The following is a 23,751-nucleotide window of genomic DNA, read 5'->3' on the forward strand; positions in this document are numbered from 1 at the left end:
CTGCAGCCTTCCTTGAATCCTCTCCCCAACATCCTCAAGTGGTCATCTAGTTTTCAATAGAAGGCCTTTTGGGAGAGGAAACTGCTTTCTCTCATAGCCCATTTCACCTTTGAATAAATCAGTATTAGAAATTTTTCCTTCTATCCAGGACAAATTTGCCTTTCTGCAACTCCTAAATGATATTCTTAGTTCTGCTTTCTGGAATTAAGCAGAATGGGTCTAACCCCTCTGCCATATAACAGACCTTCAGATATTTGATAAGAGCCATCATTGCCTCATTTAAGTCTTCTGTTTTTTAGGTTAAACATTCCTACCTATTATGACTGGGTTTTGCTACCCAGGTCACCTTCCTCTGGATATTCTTCAGTTTATCAATGGCTTTCCTAAAATGGGGCACCTAGAAATCATATATTTTCAGTTTCATAACAAATTTAAGACTATGGATCTAAAATTGAAAAATGCCATCTAGTCAAATCTCCTCATTTTTCAGAAAAGGAAAATCAGACCCTTGGAAATTGAGTGACTTGCCCAAGGTTACATAGACAGTAAGTATCAGAGGCAGCATTTGAACCCAGATTCTTTGACTCCAGATCCAGGGCTTTCCTTCCCACAGTATCGCCCTTACTAGGACTTGAGTTCTATTGACATACCATCTTGAAAACTCATATTCATTTCGAGACTTTGATGGAACATTGGAGTAGGAGATTAGCAGGGAATTAACTAATAGAAGCTCATATTTACAAAAGGCCTTTTGCAGTTTACAAGGTCCTTTCCTCACTTCCTGGGAGAAGTGGTACGTGCATTATTATCCCCATTTTGCAGATGAGGAAAGTAAGATTCAGAGAGATTAGTGACTGGGCCACAGTCACCCAGTAAATTAGTAGAAGAACTAGAACTTGGACTCAGTTCTTGTGACTCAAAGTCTGATGCTTTTCTCACTAGTGAATGATGATTCTTCACAAATAAATATAGAGTGTTTGAGAGGATGCTGGCAAATCCTATAGTTAGGGATGTGGAGGGGGGAGAGGAAGGAATACCTTCTAAGGCCTAAGTGGGTTTCATGTACCTTTCATTCATTCATTTATCAAGCATCAAGTGGCCACTATGTCCTAGCAACTATGCTAAAGAACTCAGGATAAAAAGACAGTTCTTGCCCTAAGCCTCTATTCCTGATACTTGTGGTCTTGTGCCAAAGGTTAAAAACAGGGACCTTTCCCTGTCTTCTCTTCCCAATCAATCCTCCTAAAATAGACCATGGTGACCTTGTCGTTTGGCTGTGACCATCTGCTTCTTGGAGATTGTCTCTTCTTGGAAGATTCTTATCTTTGGCCTCGTGCTCTTTCCACTACATCTTGTTACTAAATGTCAGGGAATTAGATGAAGAGTCTTCTTGAGGTATCTTTCCAACTTTAAGATGTAGAAATATTATATAAGAAACTTCAGAAACTCAGCTCTAGGAAAGCCATAGATAAGATGTCCTTGTTTCTCAAGCCAACCTGGATGGATGCAATGAGAGGGAAGAGATAAAAGATTGAGACCTTGATCAAGTTTACTGTTCATGAAATGCAGCACAGATAGTATAAAGCACATTCTGCCTTGACAGACAGGTGACCTGGTTCAAGACCTTCCTGTCACGCTTAGCTAGGCATGTTGCTTGGCCTTGCCCCTGGAGTCTGATGACTCTGAAGAACAGAGTTAGGTTGGTGACTTTGCACAGCTCTGCCTCACTTAAACCAATCACTGGTCAGTCCAGACACCACCCTCATGACGTCATTGGTTTTCTTCAAGAATGAAGGATGAGCAGCAACAACTAGTCATGTCACTTCTGACAAGTCACCTGGACCTTAGCTGAAATATGGGCATAACAGTAGCTATCCTGACTGTATAAACAGGAGGCTTGTCTGTGAGAGACAAGCAAGCCCAATGTCTTAGCCTGATCACAGATGAAGAAACTGAAGTATAGGGAGGGGGAAAGACTTTCTCCAGACTGTAGAAATGGAAGAACCAGGATTAGAAGCAGGTATATTGAATGGTCTTGTGCTCTTTCCACCACCTCATGCTGCTTAATATCAGGGAGTTAGACAAAAAGTCTTCTTGAGGAGTCTTTCCACCTTTAAGATGTATAAATATTGGACAAGAAACTTCAGAAACTCAGGTCTAGCAAAGCCATAATCCCTACTGAGAACATCACCCAAAATAGTCACATAAAAGAGGAAAGGATAGTGGAAAGTATTTGATTTCTGTGAGGATTTTATTTGTAGCCCAACATGCTTTACTTAGCACCTAGATGACTCAGTGACAGACCTGAGCTGGTCTGTGTGAAAGACAAGAAAAGGGGAAAGTTAAGGAGATGGGACAAACTGATTGGAGAATGACGAAATTAATTGTGATACATGAATATAGTGGAATATTCCTGGGCCCTCCAATACCATAGACATGGATAATTCAGAGAAGCATGGGAAGGTTCATGTACTGATGCAGAGTGAATTAAGCAGAACTAGGAAAACAATGCCCACAAAGTGTAAAGGAAACTGGATGTTGTACAATGATAATGACTGAACTTGGCCCTGGAAAAGAGATGAGAAAAAGCACCTCCTTTTTTGCAAAACTGGAGACTACAGATTTGGACCTTTGCCCATACTGTCAGACTCAATTAGTGTGTTGGTTAATTTTGTTCAACTGTTTTTTTTTTTTTTCCAAATCTTTGGTACAAGGGTTGGTTTGATTTGCATTGGGTAGGGCAAGGGGGAGATATATATTCAGAAATGAATATGTAAAATAAACATACAAAAGATATAAGCTACAAAAATATGGATATAAAATATAAAAAATATGATATAAAATAAAATCTCATCAGCAAAACTTTCAAAGGAGAAAAGGTAATTTCTGGATTTTTTCTGCTCTCTTCACATAACATTTGGAAAATTGGAGATCTGCAATCTTTTCCTCCCTCTCTTTCCTCTTCCTGGGTACATTTATTTAGAAAATCCAAGCCAATACTGAAGCCTGGACACTGAGCCTGACAAAAGAGTCAGTGTTTCCCTGGGATAAGATGGGTCCCAGGGACTAGGGCCTCAGGCATGCCATTTGGACAAGGCCCACTTACTTTTAGAATTCTCTAGACCGTTCAATGATTCGGTCTTGACAATTTAGCTAACCAGTATATTGCTAATGGAGTAAAAACCTTCCTCCAGAGAGAAAAACAAAAAGAGGTTGTTTTTAGCACTTATCTTTCTGCACTACCTTTCGCTTCGAACTAAATGCCCCACATGGTTCTGATTCCTGCCTCCCCTATCCATAGCAAGATCTACCCTCCTGAAAGGGTCTAATAATATTCATTTGCCCTCAAATTTTTGTGTATACGTTTATTTTTTCCCATGTTGAATTCTCCATTTTTTTTGTTCATTTGTTTCAGTGACTCTTGGTGACCCTATTTGGGGTTTTCTTGGCAAAGATACTGGAGTGGTTTGCCATTTCCTTCTCCAGCTCATTCTACAGATGAGGAAACTGAGGCAAACAGAGTTAAATGACTTAGCCAGAGTCAGGTAGCTAGGAGTCTCAGGCAAGATTTGAATTCAGGTCTTCCTGACTTCAGGCCTGGCACTCTATCCACTGTACCACCTAGTTGCCCTAGAGATACTGGAGTGCTATTTCCTTCTTCAGTGGATTAAGGCAAACATAAGGCAAACATGTGCCCACGGTCACACAGGTAGTAAGTGTCTGAGGCCAGATTTGAACTCAGGAAGATGAGTTTTCCTAACTCCAAGTCCAGAGTTTATCCACCACACTACCTAGCTGAATTCTCCATACCCACCTTTAATTGTATATAAACTCCTTCAAGGCAAGGACTAACTTTCTTTTGTCTTTGTACCTCTAGCATCTAGCAGAGTGACTTTGATAAAGTAAATATTTTTTAAAAAAATAATAAAGTAAATACTTTTTTTAAAAGTACATCCTTAAAGATACCAGTGCCTTGTGTCATAGGTGTTTGAGAACTGACTGGCATCATGGAATTTATGGTTCAAAGAGGCAAGCATTTCTTTTTCAGACTTGAGAGTGATTTGGGACTATCAAGATTTTTTTTTTTTAGCCCAAAAGGCAGAATTGAATTACACTGAGTTTTTTTAAACACTTTTTAAAAAAATTACATGGAAAGACACATTTTACCATTCATTTAATATTTTGAGTTCCAAATTTTATACTTTGGCACTCTTAGAGTCATGTGTACACACACACACACACACACACACACACACACACACACACACACACACACACACACACACAAAATCCACCCCCAAATCCCACATGAATAATCTTTGAGAGAAAATTAAGAGGAAGAAGGACTTGAAGAGTTAAGATGGAAAGAACTGGCAACAAAGGTGAGAAGGGAAAGATGGGTGGACTTACAACAGAGAAGGAAGAAATTTAAGAGGACCAGAGGCCTGTGCAGGAACCTAGGAGCAGAAGACTCGGGCTGAAGTTAATCAGTTTTACCCACCTCTTCAAGGACTTAAAAGAAGTCCCAAGAAAAGTCCTGTTCTTCCCTCAGAGCTTTCTCCCATTGTCTATCCATTAACAAGCACCAAAACATACATTATTTGTTTCTTTACCCCAATGTTTATGGTAACCTGAATTTTTGCTTCAAACAGGAAGAGATCAGGGGTTACTTAGATGGAAACATAAGTTCAAATTATGGCAGAGAGTCAAATTTCTGCCTAAAATGTTAGCAGTTTTACTAAGTGTAGGTGTTGAAGTATCATGGTTCTAATGCTAACTTTTCATTTTATAAACTCCACAAAACAGAAGAGGACCAGGGAGACCCAGAGGTCCCTATATTGCTTCTAGACTTTAAAAAAATAGCTAATTTTTATAACTGAGTATGGCTGGTTAAGTCCCTAGAGAAAAAGTAGGTAGGGAGGAGAGGGCAAGGATAATTTTCTGATTGGCTCAGCTGCACTCAACACAGGAACATAAACAATCACCTGTCTTATACTTGCATATACGTGGCAGGAAAAAGACAGAATGGGCAGATTTATTGTTGGGAGGAACCAAGAGCCCAGTATAGATTTGGGAAGACAGAAAATACTACTGTATTACTTGTACATATTTGTAGAGTTGGATTAGATTAAAAAAAACAAAGATATGAAGCACCTACTATGTGCAATGAAAGAGAGGACGCATGGTACAGTAGACAGAGAACTGGTCTCTGAGTCAGGTTAGAGACTGACTTTCTGCTGTGTCGCTCTAGCTATGTCAACTAATCTCTCTGTTCTCTAGGACCATGATGTGAAACTCAAATTGAAACTGGGATCGTGAGACTACACATAAGGATTCCTCTGGGCTGTATATTGATTTGGAAAACCACATATTAACATTATGTTTTATTATATTTATTTATTTGATTAAATGTTTCCCAATTACATTTTAATTTGGTTTAGGCTACACTTAGGAATGTTGTGAGTCTGTTTTGGGCTGCATGTAGCCTTTATGTTGTGCGTTCACATTTCTGCTCTAGTGTATCAATACGTACCTCAACATACACAGGGGGGCCTTCCATCAAAGGTTCTTAGATCTGCATTCAGAAAAGGAAAGGCAACTTTTGAGGGGTTAGCAATCACTTTATTCAAGCATATGTATCAATCCTTTAGTCAAGCACATATATCATTCACCTAGTTCAGGGCAGTCAATACCATGAACCCCAAAGTAATCAAAAGACATGGCTTCCTCTGTCTGACCTGTTGCCAGAGAGGGAAGCATGACATCTGGGTTCTCAAAGCCAGGGGGCTCTTTAGCAGCTTCCCAGAGTCCTCATATGGCCCAACAAACACTCTTATAAAAACTAAGTCCTCAAATAAAACCTCACTTCAGAGTCTTTATATACTTTTTAGAGCCAGAGGGTATCACATCCCTTGAGAACTTGTGCCTCATAACAAAAGGCTGGACTTCTTACAAATCTTCCCAGGCCGGACAATGGTGGGAAAGATACTCTTAATCACATTCTAATAGAGGCATTATACTTCTTGGTTATACTAAAACAAAAACAGCAAAAGATCCTACTTGACTTGCCATTACATCTAAGTAACTCTCCTAAGATTGTTGGTTTCAGAGGAGGTGTTGACATGCATTGAAGAGAGACTTTCCTAAACAAGGATTTCCCTACTCCAGTAAAATTATTACCCCTATGAATACTAAAGCATTCAAGTCCCGGCTTTGACTCATATTATTTGTAGGAACAAGTCACTTAACCTTTCAAAATCCTGACCTAGGCAATTCTGTAAGGATGTTTGGATCATCTCCCCCCTCCAAAAAAAAAGACATACAATGCACCTCTGCTAGTTTTATTCTGATACCCCATCATCCCATGGAGACAACCCTGTTTCTTGAAAGCTATACTAATAAATTCTGGAAGGTTCCAATGTGCTGGGAAGGCTCTAAGAACAGGCCTAGAAGCCAACTATGTGTATTCTAGGAGCAGTCTAGCTAAGTGTGGAGAGTGTCATCAGAAGGGTGACTACCGGGCGATGATATTTCTTTGGCTTCAGTAGATTGTGAAAGTAATAGAGGAAGTGGGATTTACATCCACAGAGAGAGTGTCCACCCTGACAAAGTAACAGACCCTTGTGGAAAAGATATAGGTTAGAATGCAGAACTGGGAGGAACCAAGAGGTTATTTGTTCTAAGTCTCTTCTTTTACAGGTGAGGAAACTGAGACCCAGTGAGGATAACTGAGACCCAGTGAGGATAACTGATCAAGGGTGAGTAACAATTTCCAGAATAGAACCTAGGTCTCTTGGTTATCTTTTTTTTTTTTTTTGCCCTTCTTTGTATCTCTAGCACTTGGCATGGTGACTGGCACATAGAAGGCATTTGATAAATGCCAGTTGACTCTTCTTTCCTTCCTTCCTTCCTTCCTTCTTTCCTTTCTTCTCTCTCTCTGTCTCTCTCTCTGTCTCTCTCTCTGTCTCCTCCCATTCCATGTTGCCAAGTAAATCCTGGGGCAAACGTTTTCTTTTCTTGACACCAGGGCAATAGGAGAACAACCCTGAGTCTCACCCCAAGGTCTGAGCTGCAGTGAGATAGTCACATGACTGGGAGGGAGGATAAACAGGAAAATCAGGGAGATCAGTATTTCTCGTCAGTTTTATAGTAAAAAAAAGCTCTGTTTTTAACTTGTCCTTGACCTTGCCCTTCCCAAAGGGAAGCTAACCCTACCACATGGGGACAGGGTGAACAACCAAAGTTATGATTCTCTGGACATTCAGCAGATTTACCTTTCCCCTCTTTCTCTCCTCCAAATACCTTCCTTAGGTCCTCCTTGAAATTCCTTTACTATGATAAAACTTTTCATTCCACAGAGTTGAGGCTTAAAATGTAAAGAATTCTAATAACAAATGCTTTTTCTATAGTGCTTTGAGGTTTAAAAAGAGCTTTTTTGCAAAGTTTATTGACCTCAGTGTCAGAGAAAGAGGATTTAAATTCTTAGTGCTTAATCTCTCTAGGCTGAGTTTCCTCATCTGTAAAATGAGAAGACTGAACTATATTACTTCCAAGGCTCTAAATCTACATGATCATGATTTGATGAACACCAACATCGTGAAATAAATAGTGAAAATATTATCCTCTTTTTTCACATAGACAGAACTGTAACCAGGGTAAGGCCATCAAATTGAAAGGGTATTTCGAGTACTTACAATATTTGGGGTGTTGGTTGGTTGGTTGGTTGTTGTCCTTTGTTTTCGAAGAGGACCAAAATGACATCACCATGATAAAGTGAAGTGTCAGTGTGTCTGACTGTGGCTGATCAGACCAATATGAATTCAGAATGCTCTACCACAGGCTGGGCACAGATAGTCTGTGTGAATATTTGAGGTGGATATTTCAGATCTGTGCATGCTACATTTACTTTGAGCTGTCTCAATTCTGCTTTGCTCATAGAGCACAGCACCCTTTCTGATGTGGACACGCCATGCTGAGCGGTCCTGTGCCAGTGTCTCCCATGTTGCACAGTCAAATCCAAAGTTCTTGAGAGTGTCCTTGTATAGCTTTTTCTGACCACCATGTGATCGCCTGCTCCATGTGAGTTCTCCATAAAATAGTCTTTTTTGGCAAGCATACATTTTGCATTCAAACAATGTGGCCAGCCCATCGGAGTTGTGCTCTCTGAAGCATAGTTTGAATGCTTGGCAGTTCAACTCGAGCAAGGACCTCAATGTCTGATACTTATCCTGTCATGTGATCCTCAGAATCTTCCTAAGACAATTCAAATGGAAGTGATTCAGTTTCCTGGCATGGCGCTGGTAGACTGTCCATGTTTCATAGGCATACAACTTTTAATGTTTGGGGTGTAGAATGTTCAGGGAAGACTAATACCTCTGGTATGAGGCGAGAAATATGAAATGTGTAAATTTAGAGACATCTGAGCTTGTACTGGTCTGATCAGCCATAGTCAGACTTGCTGTACCTTGACTCCAACACAAGGATGTCATTTTGGTCCTCTTAACAAATGAAGAACAATAGATAACCAATATTTTAATAGTGTAGGAACAATAGAACTTAGCATCTACTTATCAAAAATAATCCATAAGAAAAGAAATTGCTAAGTATTAGACTGGAGTGAGTTCTTTACTTCCACAATCCCAGGGACTCCTGAGTAGCATCTTTGCAGGGTGTTTGTGGTTTCTACAGGTTGCATTTGGGTGATTTCCTGTTATACGCTCCCCCCCCCCCCACCCCCTCCCCAGCCATGTTTCTTGCTGCTGATTCCAGGATGTAGTTTGTAGTACTTCCCTGGTGTATAAAAATTCCTATTTTTTGACTCAGTAAATGCTCCCAGAGGAACAAGTAATGTTTTACATTAATATTCAAATATAACTGATAATAAAGTCTTTCCTGAGAACATATTTTCATAGTGGTATAGATGAGGAAGTGAGGAAAGGAGACCATAAGTACCTGAGGGGAAAGAAGCAAAGAAAGGAAAATGAAGAAAGTGTGGAAACCTCTTGAGGCAAATCCTAAGAGCACAGTTTTGTTAAGGTCTCAGAAAAGTGAAAGAATTTTTACTCAAGATCACATAGCTATCAGACGGCAGAAACAGGGCTTCTAACACTGTGTCTTCTAACACTGTCGATATGATGCAACTTCTCCTGTAAGCTTATACTGAGCTGCAAAGTCAGCTAGAACAATTTTCCCCAGGTTCTGTCACTTTCTATTTCTGAAGTACTCTATAAATGGTCTTTTCATGTTTACTCCTTCACTTAAATTGCTGGTAAGCTCTTATGAAACTCATTTCTGGCTTGGGTCTAAGAAGGGAAGAGGGGCCTCTATGGGAGAGGGGCTGGTGGAAAATGGAATCTTTTCCCAAGAGATTTGGAAGGAGTGTGGTGCCAGCCAGCATTTTTGAGGTTACAGAAAAAAACTAGAAAGAACAGCTTGTTCCAGGTAGGATTTGGGAGTTGATTTTGTTCCTTTTCCTCTGCCTAGGACGAGCAGCCCACTCCATCCCATGTCCTAGCCAAAAACTATCGTAGTGTTGGAACTGTTACATGAGAAAGCAACTTTAAGTCCCTTGAGCTCTCATCAGGCCTTGGTATGTCCTTGTAGGAATCCCAACCTCCCACTGAGCTCAGGTTCTTACTTGTCCTCTGCTTTTGAGTTAACATAATCATGTCCCACTGCCATGGGGAGATCTTGTGGGACCTTAAAGACAATTTAGTTCAATCCATTCACTTGGAGGAAGAGGAAACTGAGGTCATAGTTAGTCAGCTAGTGGCACAATGGATTAGGTAGAGTTAGAGAGGCCTGAGTTCCAATTCTTGATCGGATATTTACTAGCTGTGTGATCCTGGCCAAGTCACCTCTCTCAACCTCCATTTCCTCACCTGTAAAATGGGGGCCAATAGTAGCACCTACTCCTAGGGTTATTGTGAGAATCAAATGAGACAAATACATGTAAAGTGTTTTATGAACCTTGAAACACTATGTAAATGCTAGTTATTAATAGCAGAAGGTGAGGCAGCTAGGTGGTACAGTGGATAGAGCACTGGCCCTGGAGTCTTTGGATGTTTACTACCTGTGTGACCCTGGGCAAGTCACTTAACTGTGTTTGCCTCCAGAAAAAAAAATAGCGGAAGAAACTTTCAATATTGAACCGGAAGAACTGGTTTCAAATCCCACTCTGTCACTTACTTCCAGTAAGATCTAAGACAAGTGTGTCTTCTGTGGTTTCTTTTTTTCTATAAAGTCAAGAGGTTGGACTACATGATTTCTAAGGTCCTCTTCTAGCTCTGACTCTTATGACCTCCCCAAAATTATCTGAGTAGTAGGAGAGAGAGTCAGGACTTAAATTTACATCTGTAGACTTTCCATCTCTCTTTCCATGAGTACCTTTTGCTATCCTTTCTTATTTTGTCTTATTCCTTTTTATTACTGGTAAGGAGAAGAAAGTCAGCACTCAGGTTGGAAAACCAACCAGACAACAGACATGAGTATCCCCAAAACCTGTCCTGGGTCTCTGCTTATAGCACTATCTCCCTAGGAATGATAAGCGATAAGCCTGGGGCTGATTCTATTTTTCTGAGTGTCACCCACATCTGTCATCACCCTGAAGACTACAGAACACTTTATCAGCGTGAGGTATAACTGCACTGGAAAATGTGTCACTGTCCAAGGAGGAGACATTCCAAGAGACACAGACCTAAGGTATAAGGGGGCCCACTTTCAGTTTGCCCTCTGGGCTGGCTGTGCTCCAAGGAGATTTGACACAGTTGCCAATTCTAGATACGAGGCTAGGGAGTCTCAGGGTATTCCTGGAAATACTGGGTGTTCTGAATTATTTTCAAAGGCTCATGTATTTACAGAATTTTAAAATTAAAAGGGACCCTAGCGATCATCTAGTCACTTAAAAGGCAGCTAGGTGCTACAGTGGATAGAGTGCTGGAACTGGAGTCAGGAAGACCTGAGTTTAAATCCAGTCTCAGACATTTACTGGCTGTGTTACTCTGGGCAAGTCACTTAACCTTGTTGGTCTCAATTTCCTCCTCTATCAAATAAGCTGAAGAGGGAAATGGAAAACCACTTTAATATCTCTGCCAAGAAAACCTCAAATGAGGTCATGAAGAGTCAGATATGACTGAAAAGTGACAGAAAAAATCGATAAGGGAGCCAGGGAGGCAAGGGTGTAAGTGTAAGTATATAGTTGAACTATAGGATGAACACAGAAGAAAGGACTGTAAGGCCAGAGCAGGAAGTGATAGTCTTGGGGGAAAAACACCAAAAGATTGTAGGACTGAGGGTGAGGAGGACAAAGATATAGGTGTAGGAGGGAGACAGATGGAGTGATAGAAGCAAAGGAGATAGTGGTTGGAAAGTAAAGTTTCAAAATTCAAAATGCTCCAAATGTCAGAATTATAGGTGATTGTTTAAGAATCCCTGTGGGTAGATGAGTCAGAGCAAATTAGTTGTAGATCATGGGAGTCACTTTACTTGATGAACTAAAAAACTGTCAGATTCGATTATTGGAAAGAAATTAATGTGCATAGTGAAATCCATGAATACATATTCATGGCAGGGTTGGGTTTGGAGAGAAAGTCTGTGAAGGTCGGACTCTGAACTCCTTGAGAAATGGAAGTAAAGGGAACCTGGAGTTCAGCAGATGATACCAATAAAGGTTTACTACATCGGGTGATAGGAAGTTAGAGGTTCTCAACCTGAGGGTCACAGATTCCCAAAGGGTGCATGGACAGATTTCAGGCATCTGTGAACTTCAGTGAGAAAAAAATGACTTCTTTATGTTCAGTAACTTCTAACTGAAATCGAGCATTTCCTGCAATTATGACTGTGGGCAACAAACATTATGTTAAGGAATGGGTCATGGGCTTCATCAGACTACCAAAGGGGTCCATGACACACAAAAAAGGTAAGGACTCTGATATAGGATGTTAAGAACAAAAGAGCATTGCTATCACAGACTGAGAGCTAGAAGGGACCTTTAAATTCATCTAGTCCATGATTGGGGAACTTGTGGCCTCCAATCAAAGGGCTGTACTTGAGGACTTAGAGGGCCACTTGAGGACCTAGAGGGTCCCATCCCTGATTTAGTCAAAACCCTGAGATAGAGGCATCTAGGTGGCCCTGGGCAGAGTGCCAGGCCTGGAGTCAGAAAGACTTGAGTTCAAATTCAGTCTCAGATGCTTACTAGTTGTGTGAACTTATGCAAGTCACTTAATGTTGTGTGCCTCAGTTTCCTCATCGATAAAATGAGTGAAATGATAGCATCAACCTTCTGGGGTTTTGAGGGGATCAGATGAGATAATAATTGTAAAGCACTTTGTGTGGTGACTGGCACTTTTTAAAGGAGTACGTAGATATTAGCTATTATTATTATAGTGCTAGTTTAGGAGTCAGGAAGTTGCTATTGTTGAGTTGTCTTCAGTTATGATCCTGCATGAGGTTTTCTTGGCAAAGATACTGGAGTGGTTTGCCGTTTCCTTCTCATTTTACAGAGGGGGAAACTGAGGCAAACAGGGTTAAGTGATTTGCCCAGCTACTAAGTCTCTGAATCCAGATTTGAACTCAGGAAGATTAGTCTTCCTGTCTCCAGTCCTGTGGTTTTATCCTCAGGGCCGATTATCTGCCCCTATACAGTGTTACCATGTTATATGTTGAGTTAATGTTAGGCATTCGTTCCACAGTCTGTGCTGACCTTGATCTCCATTTATGTCAGTGATGCCAACTTTTAAGAGTTGTGAAATTTGAGCTTGGGTCACTGACGTGGAACATTCTGGCTTTTATCCAGGGTGATCTCTTTTCTTAACTGCTACAGCTTATGCCTGGGTTCTTTTGTTTAGTTATTAGGGTAAGGAACTAAGAGAGAACTTAGATTCCCTTAGAGAGCTAAGGACCCTCAGCTCAATCTTCTTATTTTACAGAGAAAGGGACAGTAGCACAGAGGGGCTGAGTGACTTTTGCAAAGTCCTGTAGGTCTTAGAACTGTGATTTGAACTCATATCTTTTGACTCTAACTCCAGTTTTCTTTCTACCCGTCATTCCACCACTATATTTAGGGAGGTGAAAGAGGGAAGATGCATTTATTAAGCACCGATGACATGCTAGGCACCATGCTAGGCACCACGCTGAGTGCTTTACAAATAGCTCATTTGATGCTCATGACAACCCTGGAAAGCAGGTGTTGTTATTATCCTCATTTGACAGGTGAGGAAACTGAGGCAAGTAGAGGTTAAATGTCTTACCCAGGGTCACTTAACTACCAAGTGTCTGAGACTGGATTTGAACTCAGGTCTTCCTGACTCCAAGCCTACTGCTCTATATAAACTTTGTGATCTGTTGCTGCTGTTGATTTGTTTCAGTCATTTTTGACCCTTTGAGACCCCATTTGGGGTTTCTTGGCAAAGATACTGGAGTGGTTTGCTGTTTCCTTCTCCAGCTCATTTTATAGATGGAGACACTGAGGGAAACAAGGCTAAGTGACTTGCCCAGGGTCACACAGCTATTTCCTGACTCCGGTCTCAGCACGTTATGCACTGTGCCACCTAGCTGTCATTGTAGCTTTATACTTTAGGCCTTAGAGGATTTTCGAATTTCAGAAGTCCCCTTTGACAATGCAAATACCTCTAGAATGTATCAGGCCTTGATTGGCTTCCCTCCATACCACCCTTCCCCTCCTGCCCCCCGTCATTTATATAGCTCTGTAAGATTGACAAAGCACTTTACAAATATTATTTCATTTTATCCTAACCTGGGAGGTAGATGTTACTATTATCCTCATGTTACAGATGATGAAACTAAGGCAGACAAGGGTGAAGAGACTAGTAAGTGTCTGAGGCTGGATATGAACTTGGATCTTTCTGACCAAGGTCCAAGGCTCTATCGACTGGGGCACCTAGCTGCCTATGTTGTGTCTGACTCTGTCACCTCATGGGCCATCCTGTCTATGGAATGTTTGGTTTTCTTGGCTAAGATGCTGGAGTGATTTACCATTTCCTTCTTCAGTGGCTTAAGGCAAATGAAGGTTAATTGACTTGTCCAGGGTCACACAGCTAGGAACTATCTGAGGCTGCATTTGAACTCAGGTCTTCGTGACACCAGACCAACATTCTATCCATTGCACCACCTATCTGCCTCCAGCTGACTATCCTTTAGCACAGACCCGCACAAATTGGCAGTAGATAGGGACCAAAATTAAAACACGCTAAACTTTTCCAGGCTGCAGATAGGTTTCCAAGTAAAGGTATAATTAATAATTAAACTTTTGCAAATAAACCATATTTAAAAAGGAGAAATTTAAATTAATATCATTTATTTGTACTTATTACTTAAGATGTTCATGAAATCACGTTAATGCTAAAAAGTTGCTTTGCTAAGTGGTACGTTTTAATACATTTTTCAGGTTTTCTTACTGTTTACATTTAGTTAATGGGATGCATTACACTTCTTGTCAGTTTATTGTACTCCAGAATCATGTTTGAAATCAATTTCTTTAGAAATCTGAAAACTAACCTTAGTAGTTGCCTCATTTTCTTAGTTTACTTTCTTGAAAAACCATTGTGCCCCACCGAGATTTTTCAACAATTTGGATGGTTTAATTTGTTTTTCATTGGTGTCCAATTTGCTTAAGTCAGGATATTTTGATTCAAAATGGTGACGAAGATTGTATTCCTTCTGAATGGCTATTACTTCTCAGCAAACAGGCACAATATTTTGTCTTGTGTAAGTAAATAAGTATCTATTTGTCCACTCTGGATTAAACACTCTATGTTCTGATTTGACCTTCTGATTCTTTTTTATCTCCCATTTTACAAAGTCACCCCAAAAGCTTTAATGTCAGAACCAAAACAATGTCCACAGCAACTGCCCATATGAAAAGACATACTGAACTGAGCATCTGACCTCAGAGAGTGCCAGATATTCATGTAACTTGGAGGGTGGCAGCTTAGCAAGGGAGGGGAAGAGACTTCTCATTGTTTCTGCTCATTGCATAGTGGGTCCTTGGTGCATGGCTGCACTCACTTTATCCCTGTTCAATGCCAGTAACAACCGAAAAAACAGCGAAAAGATATGAGTCCCACTCCTCTCAGACTAGAGACAGACTGATGATGGTTGGTTGCTGTGGGTCACATAACAAACAGGAGAGAGTGCAAACTGGTAACTCACTGGCCAGGTTACATGATGGGCACAATAGTGACCTAGTAGAAGGCAGTTATGAAGTAGGGCATGGACAAAACACTTGTTATATCTTTGCTTTCTTTTACAACTGGCTGTATGTGCAGGTGTGCTTTAGCAAATTATACCTTAGTGGACAGTGAACTGAAAGGTATTTTTTTATACCAGTCAGTTCACTGTATATTCTCCTCTCTAATTCATCATTGAATCTTCCCTTATAACAAAGAAAAATAGATAATGAAAGTCAAACAGTGCTATTGATGAGGGCTGGAAGAGGTCGGAGTACCAGGGACAGGTCTCCTGGAATGAATTCGTGGACTCAAGCATTGTTGAAATCAAGGTAGTGAAGATTTATTATGCTTTTCAGCAGGCAAGAGTTCTTAGGCAACCTGCAATTTGAATGGGGTACAGGTAAAGTTTATATGGTATATTCTATAGTATAATATGTGCCAAGTCTGCTGACTAAGTGATTCAGAGCAGGATTAGGAAGTGGTTAAGGAGTGGTTAGTTCTTAAAGGAATATGCACTTTTAGTATCTGCTGCACAGGTATTTTACCCAGAGTTCACTGAGAAATAGCCCAAGGTGGGGCTACATGGAGGTGTGGTTTTAAGCCTGAAGCATAGCTAAGTCAGTTATCTGTCAGAACTGGTCAGAATACCAGGCTGCTCTCATCAATGTCTTGTTAGACAAGATAAACGTAAGGGAGTCTACGTATGTCTAAGCCTAGGATACGTATGATTGGTCAGTGAGTAGCAAATGTCGTTATGACCCCATACACAGCCAGTTCAGCCAGTACACAGATGGTTCAAACTTATAAATTCTATAGGTACAGCTGGCTACTATAGCAGGAAGGGAGATAATGGTTGTTACTGGGACAGGCTGTATCTTTGGACTGGGGAGAAACTGCCTGAGACAGTATTCTGAGGCTAGGGAGAAAAGTGATTTTTAGGGAGAAATGTGATTTTAGAACTGGGGCCCAAGCACAGGCACCCAAGCATCCCATCACTAAGGTGCCAGTATTTGACAGGCCATACCCATGATCTTTTCCACATCTCTACCCAGATGTTGCATCCTTTTTTCTCTAAGAACAAGTTTGTTTGTTAGGGCTAATCTGAGGAGTAATCTTCCTTTTATTATTCTTTCTTTTACAATCACAGGACCACAGCTCTAGAGCTGGGAGGGACCTGAAAAGTCATCAGGTCCATTTTACAGATCAGGAAATGAAAGCCTGCTGTGTTAATTGACTTGTCTAATGCAACACAGGTAGTAAGCATCAGAGAGAGGCCACTGCCTAGTAAGTTTCTCTTATGGCAGTGACTCAGACTGGATAGTCTTTACAAGACATTCAGTAATGACAAGTGGAATAGCACATAATTTAAAAGGAAAAATTCCCAAGCAATCTTGGTCAAACATTTAAAGTATGACCTTTAAGTTTGTTGTTGTTCAGTTATTTAAGTTGTGTCCAACTCTTCATGACCCCATTTAGGGTTTTCTTGGCAAAGTTTATGGTTTGTCATGTTCTTTTCCAGATCATTTTACAGATGAAGAAACTGAGTGAAGTGACTTGCCCAAGGTCACACAGCTAATATATGTCTGAGGCCACATTTGAATTCAGGTCTTCTTGACTTCAGACCTGGCACTCTTAAGACTTCACCACCTAGTTGCTCTATTAATGTTAGGGCCCTTTCATTCCTACTTTTTTTCATTATTTTCCTTTATGCCCTATACTTTTTCTTCCTCTAAACAAATTTTGTTATTATTTTGTCTAGTTCCTTACGGTAACTTGGTGGCTTGATTAATAAAGTATTAATATGTAAATTAATTAGATAGTGTAATTTTAATTTTATTAGCATAGCCCAAACATGAATAATGAATGCGTCATTAATTATCTATGTTCCTCTATTTCTGCAATGGAGGTTTGACTCATACCTAAACTCTAAGATGGCGTTGTCCCCACCGAAGACACTTATCTTGCTTCCAGGAGCTCTGAGAGCTGACCCAGGCATCGACACTCTGTGTGGGCCTACCACTCTGTGTTGTCCTACCACAGTCCTTTTCCATTGACTGTATAGCCAGAACTCTGTGCATCTTTAAACTGTCTGACTAAGCACAGTCAGACTAGGCACAGTGCTTCATTCACATCTGATGGTGAAGATACCTCCACTCACAGCCAGGTATACCATGTAGAAAAGGGAGGATGGCCCTAAGGGCTGCCTCCTTCCTATCCCCCATACTCCTAGAAGCCATGTGGTCCTGAGAAATAGGCCTGAAGCTTCAGCCTTTTTTGTTGTGATTTTCTATTATAGGTGCAGGGAGTAGAATGGGCACCATGGAGACCTAGGAGATCCAGGCTAGACATTGCAATCACCTCAGCAGCAAAGTCCCAAGAAGCATAGGGATAGGGTTATGAACTCACAAGTACTGATGACTTTGGACTTGAATTTAGTGGGACTCAGGCTAAATCAGAGAGGCAGGTGGTGAAGGGAGAATTACGCCATCGAAGCAGGTCTGCACAACGTACTGCCCAAGGGCCACTTGGCAGGCCACAATTGGCCCATAGGTCATGTGTTGTGCAGGCCTGCCCCAAAGTGTTGAGGGAAGAATGTTTGCTTGTTTGTTTTTCCTACATGTTTGAAAGGAAATGCCCTTTTGTAAAAGCTAATCTAATGTGATGTGGTTAAATGGGTCTGGGATGCTAGTCATTGGTCCCTTAAAAATGAAGGGACCAGTTGGTGGAGGATCAAGCCAAGACCAGAGAGACTTCCCAACCCTTTCAGGGTACTGGAGAGCCCTATAGACGGGAAAATTGTAATAGACTTGGCCCTTAGTCAACTGGATCAGAGAAACGATGTTACATTTATGAATTATTTTACTCTTTTTTTCTTCTTTTTAGTCAACACTTGCTCCCTGCCACTCATTTTGTTGTTTGCACTAATTGGATCCCATTCTCCTCCTAGAGAGTCTACCCCGATCAGCACCATTACTCCACCTTGTCCTCCTTTCTTTGAATTTACTTTCTTAATTGGTGTCTCTTTGATTTTCTTTCTTTTTTTTTAGCCCCTCTTTTACAAGCCCAGATAAAAATATGTTTCATCACTTCCCCAGCCTCCTCTCTACACTGTCCTCATCCATTCCCTTGAGTAACGTTCATTTGTGTTACCCCTTTCTGAGAAATGCTAGTTTACTTCTCTCCCTTCCTCATTCATTTCCCCTTCTGGGCTATTATGAAATCTATTCTTCCATTCATTGGCTTTACACATATCTGGTTTTTGTTTTTGTCACCCATACAAAGTAGGGGTTCTTGAAGCCAGACACTTTCCTTTCTCCTGTGTCCAATTGTTCTAAGAATGAAATCATGGATTTCAACCACTTCTCCCCATTTAAAAATAACCATACTGTTCTTCTGAGTATTCTCATTCCCTGAAATGCTAATTAATAAAGAAAGTGGTGTGATGTGGCAGAAGTTATTCTGTATTCCTTGTTGGGGTATGACTATGGGTTTACCTTTTCCGTTTCTCCATCACCCTTCTTAAGGACATCCACATTCTGTTACTAGGTATATTTTACTTGACCACTTGCTTTCCATGTGAAATGCATCTCTAGGGTCAGAAATGCCCTCTCTTGTAATGGGATAATGCCCTAGGAGGCAGCTAGGTGGTACAGAGGATAAAGCACTTGAACTCAAACATTTGAGTTCAAACTGACTTCAGACACAAGGTCGCCATTTGGGCAAATCACAACCTCTGTCTCAGTTTCTTCAACTATAAAATGAGAATAGTAATAGCACATCCCTCCTAAGGGTTGTTGTGAGGAATGAAGTACTTAACACAGAGCCTGGGACGTAAGAGGTGCTATAGAAATGGGAGTTATTATTATCACTATAGCTATTTAAAACAAGATCCGCTATTTGACAGAGGTAGCTTGTGGTACTCATTCTCCCTAAGTAGAGCTCATTGTGAGCCTCCATCACAGCCTACCTCCATGTCAATAAGTCTGAACATCTCCAGGGGTTTCTTCTTTCTCTGATGGACTCCAGCAACCACTCTTTGGTGGGTCCCTCCCTCCTTCCCCAGGATGCCCTAGTCAAGGAGAAAGACTGGAAATCTCTGTGTGAGATCGAAACTAGGCTGAGTCAGAATATATCTGTTGTGCCCCACTGCCTCTTCCCTCTCCTCTCTCCACTTTTCATTTTCCTTCTCGCCATCAAATGTTGATTAGTTTATGATAGAATTCTGGTCTTAATCAACAGAATTTTCATTCAATTCTCTCTTTTTTTTTCATTCAATTCAATTCTCTCTTTTTTTTTTCATTCCAACTCTTAACCCCAAATTGTGGTTAGTTAGCTCTTTCAGACTCTTTTGCTTCTAGGTACTTTGTTTCTTTGTTGGTCCTTAATTGATGAAGGAATAATTTTCTTTTTTAAACAATGGCCTTGCCTTGACCAGGAAGCATAAATGCTTTGATTTCATTCCTCAGTCTTGTTTGTTAACTGCACTCTCTTTTCAACATTTCTCTTGTTTCAAGTATTTAGAAATTAAATAATATGTACATTTCTAGTTTCTTTTGAATGAATGATCTTTAAAAAGATTTGAAGTCAAGAGAATCTGAGTTTGAATCCCAGCTTTGTCATTTACTATGTGTGGGACCTTGGGCAAGTCACTGTAATTTCTCTTGACCTCAGTTTCTTAATCTTTAAAAACAGAGGGTTGGTACAGATGACTTCTAAGATCCCTTCCAGATCTGTATCTATAATCCCATGTCCCTATATTCTCAACATTCTCTATCATCATCCAGTGCAAGATATCTTTGTTCCTATGATTTACTGACCTTTGGTCATATTCATTCCTTTCTCAAGGAGTCCCAAGCCTCATCAACATATTCTTTACCAAGCTGACCCATTTCCTACCTTCAATTGAAAATCTGTTCTTATGGCTGAAGATTTAGCTCAGCTTTGTGCAATATATCTATATCTATATCTATATCTATATCTATATCTATATCTATATCTATCTATCTATCTATCTGTCTGTCTGTCTATCTATCTATCTATCTATCTATCTATCTATCTATCTATCTATGTTATTTGTCAATGCAATTCAAATCACTTTTGCTTTTTTTTTTGGTAATACCATATTACAATCCCTTCTTTTGTTATAGAGGAGTAGCCATGTTCTACTTGAACTGATTTTCTTTGATAATTAAAGGACATTCTCTTTGCTTTCTGTAATATCTATTTAATCCTAAAGCTCTGACATTTAACAATATCATTTCTTGGTGAGTTAACTTTGAAGCTTTTCTCTGTCAACAGTCTATAGAGACCATCAAACTGCATTTTGTTTTGCTTTTCAGTTATGTCGACTCTTTGTGATCCCATTTGGAGTTTTCTTGGTAAAGATACTGGAAAGGTTTGCCATTTCCTTCTCCAGCTCATTTTACAGATGAGGAAACTGAGGCAAACAATGTTAAGTGGCAGGGTTAAGTGCACAGGGTCACATAGCTAGTAAGTGTTTGAAGCTGAATTTGAACTCATGAAGATGAGTCTTCCTGACTCCAGGTCTGACACTCTATCCACTGTGCCATCTAGCTGCCCTATTAAATTGTATTTTACCCTCTGTTTTTAATATATTGGGTGATTTTCTTACATTATTTCTTTTTATATGGTATATGTATTTTAAATTCATGATTTTTTCTGGAATATCTATGAATCTTAAATTATCTGTTTATCATATCTTTAGCATCAGGCACTTTACATTTTATCAAACTCATACCTTTTTCCAATTTAAAAAAAATTGGATCCATTAGGTTTTCTTTCATTTCTGTACTTTTAAGTTTCAAATATGAAATTGTCTTTGTCAGAGACTCAACTGATTTGTCCAGATTCTCTGCCATATATCTTAAGTATTTGTTCCCTTATCTTTTTTATTTATTTTTTGAGAACTCAAATTTCTATCCTCTTTCCTATGTGATATCCTTAAGTCTTTTTATTCTTTATTCCTCTTATCAGTAAATCCATAGTTGCTTATTGTTATTCCATGATTTGGGGGGATCTAATAGGATTTATTTCCTTGTTTTCTCTTTATTGGGGGTTTCCTTATTATGTAGTACTGATTCATTGTGCCGTGTCCTTTTTCTAGATTATTTGTTCATATTCCTTTCTTTCTTTGAGGATCCCTGTTAGTTTATCCGCTTCTGTGTGAGATTTTATCCAGACTTTCTCTCTTGGTCTTTTTGCTATTTATTTTTCTCTTATGACACAAATAGTCTCATATCAACCCTCCCCTCCCTTCACTATTTGCTTTTTCTCTTATCATAACTGCATGTTTTCTCCTATTTAGGCTTTTTTTAATGAGTGAGTGATTTGATGGATAGTGCTCTGTTGGAGCTTGGAGAATGTGAGGCTGGATCTCTTCTATGGTGACTCTCTAAGGGTGGGTAGCCAGATAGGGTTAATCTCTCTCCTCCAATCTCAGGGTACTTTTCATCCATAATGAAGTTCCTTCTCTTCTAACTAGCTTTTTCCTACTGGGCTTCACTCCATTCCATAGTTGCTTGCTTTTTCCATTGCTAGAGTTGGTGATTTCAATGCCCTCCCCTGGTAAAGGGTGGATCTGTCAGACTGAGGTGATAAGACAGAAGTCATCAAAGCCGGAGATCAAAATTTGGATGGACTGGTAGAGTCACACTGGGAAAGGGGGTGAGTCACTCAAGCAGGTTGTTTTTTTCTTTCAGAAAGTTCTTTATTTTGAAGTGGTTTTATTTCATCTCCTATGAATTTTAATGACATTATTTAGTGCATTTCTTACTATTTTGAGATGATTGGGATTGGAATTAGAAGGAGAAACAATCTCTTACTCGACCCCTTTGTTCAAGTATTGCCTGGACCATTGTGGTAGCCTTCTCTCTGCCTCTGAGCCTTTCCTTCTCCTATTCTTTTTTTTAACCTGTCACAGTTTACCTTCACAATGCACGGTTCAGTCATATTATCCCTTTACTTGAAAACATTCAGTGACTCTCTACTGTCTTCTAAATAACACCTAAAATCCTGAGCTTGTCATTCAAGATCCTCTGTATTGTTCAGTTGTTTCAGTCATGTCCAAATATAGATGACCCCATTTGGGGTTTTTCTCAGCAAAGATACTGGAGTAGTTTATCATTTCCTTTTCCAACTCATTTTAAATATGAAAAAACTGAGGTAAACAGGGTTGAGTGACTTGCCCAGGGTCACATAGCTAGTATCTGAGACTGGATATGAACTCATGTCTTCCTGACTCTAGGTTTGGCACTGTGCAACCTAGTTACGACCCCTTGCAGCCTGGCTCAAATTTATATTTCTCTCCTTATTTTACATCTCTCCCTATGAAACTAAACAAAAATGTTATTTGAACACTTTTAACCTTCTCCCTACTGGAATATATATATTCCATTCCCCTCTGATCCTGTTGAAATCCTACACAATCTTGAAGACCTAGATTCAGTACCACCTCCTCCATGTAGCCTTCCCTTGTTCCCCTAGAATTGGCCAGCTATTAGAGAACCACAGGAAGCTTATCTAAGCATGCCCTATTGTTAGATAAAAGCACCAATGTTCATTGGATTCTAGCAAGTGGCCAGCAGTTCACCCTACTGGTTAAAGGACTGAGAAAATAGTCAATTTAATTATTCCAATTAATCTAATTTAATCAATAGTCAATTTATTAGGATGAGAGAGACCTGAGCGTGTGTAGAGATAGCAGGGATGAGCTAGTAAATGAGAGAGATCAGAAGACAAGAGCAAGGAGATAATCAAAGGGGGCAAGCCCTGGGAGGAGATGGGACAGGATCTGACCAAAGGCACAAAGAGAGGAGAGCAGCTCTAGAATAGCCACTGTGGGAAGTATAATCAGATCAAGCAAGGACAAGTAACAGAATTACTCTTCATTAGTGAAGGCTCAATTGCAATTTGATGCCAGATTTGTTTCAAATCCAGTTAGTATGCTCATATGACTTCCTCCACTGGTACTCAGCAGCTATGGGAAAGGTATATGAGGGGTGTAACCTGGGACAGGGATTTGTCAAGATGAGAATGGTTATCTGACTTGAGGGTAAGGGATTCCAGTGTAGGGTATAGCGTATAATTGAATTAGTTAACCCGATGGTCAAGATCACAAAAAGAGTTAAAAGTGAGCTGAAGCAGTATCTGATAGATGAAATAGAGAGTGGAGAGGTGGAATGATTGGAGATACCATGAAGAACAACTGGTATTTGAGGTGTCAGGTACAGGAACAGAGGAACAGCTAGTGGAGTGTGATCAGGGTGCAGAATTTTGGAATTCTACGTAGTTGGGGCAGAGCTCTTATGAATGATAAGATCACAAGGATGATAGAACATAGGCATAGAGCTCAAAGGGAACATAAAATGCCATCTAATCCAATTCTCTCATTTGACAGTCGTGGAAACTGAGGTCTTAAATGACTTTCCCAAGATCATACAGCATCAGAGGGTAGTTTTAAACCTAGGTCTTTTGACATTAGGACTAATACTTTTTCTGCTGTACCATGCTGGTGCTGCTGGTGGTGGTGGTGGTGGCGGTA

At 40.1% G+C, this 23,751-nt stretch overlaps 1 protein-coding gene across 4 annotated transcripts in view; it reads left to right on the forward strand.

Moving 5' to 3' along the window:
* The window catches only part of ASB2 (ankyrin repeat and SOCS box containing 2), a 164,640-nt gene that overhangs the window by 10,702 nt on the left and 130,187 nt on the right, over positions 1-23,751 (forward strand). For all 4 annotated transcript variants that reach the window (XM_072622476.1, XM_072622475.1, XM_072622478.1 and 1 more), the window contains exon 2: positions 6,700-6,758. The gene's annotated coding sequence lies outside the window, so the exon portion shown is untranslated. The remainder of the gene's footprint in view (positions 1-6,699; positions 6,759-23,751) is intronic.

Source organism: Notamacropus eugenii, chromosome 7 (assembly GCF_028372415.1).
Source record: "Notamacropus eugenii isolate mMacEug1 chromosome 7, mMacEug1.pri_v2, whole genome shotgun sequence".
In the NCBI taxonomy this organism is placed as follows: Eukaryota; Metazoa; Chordata; class Mammalia; order Diprotodontia; family Macropodidae; genus Notamacropus; species Notamacropus eugenii.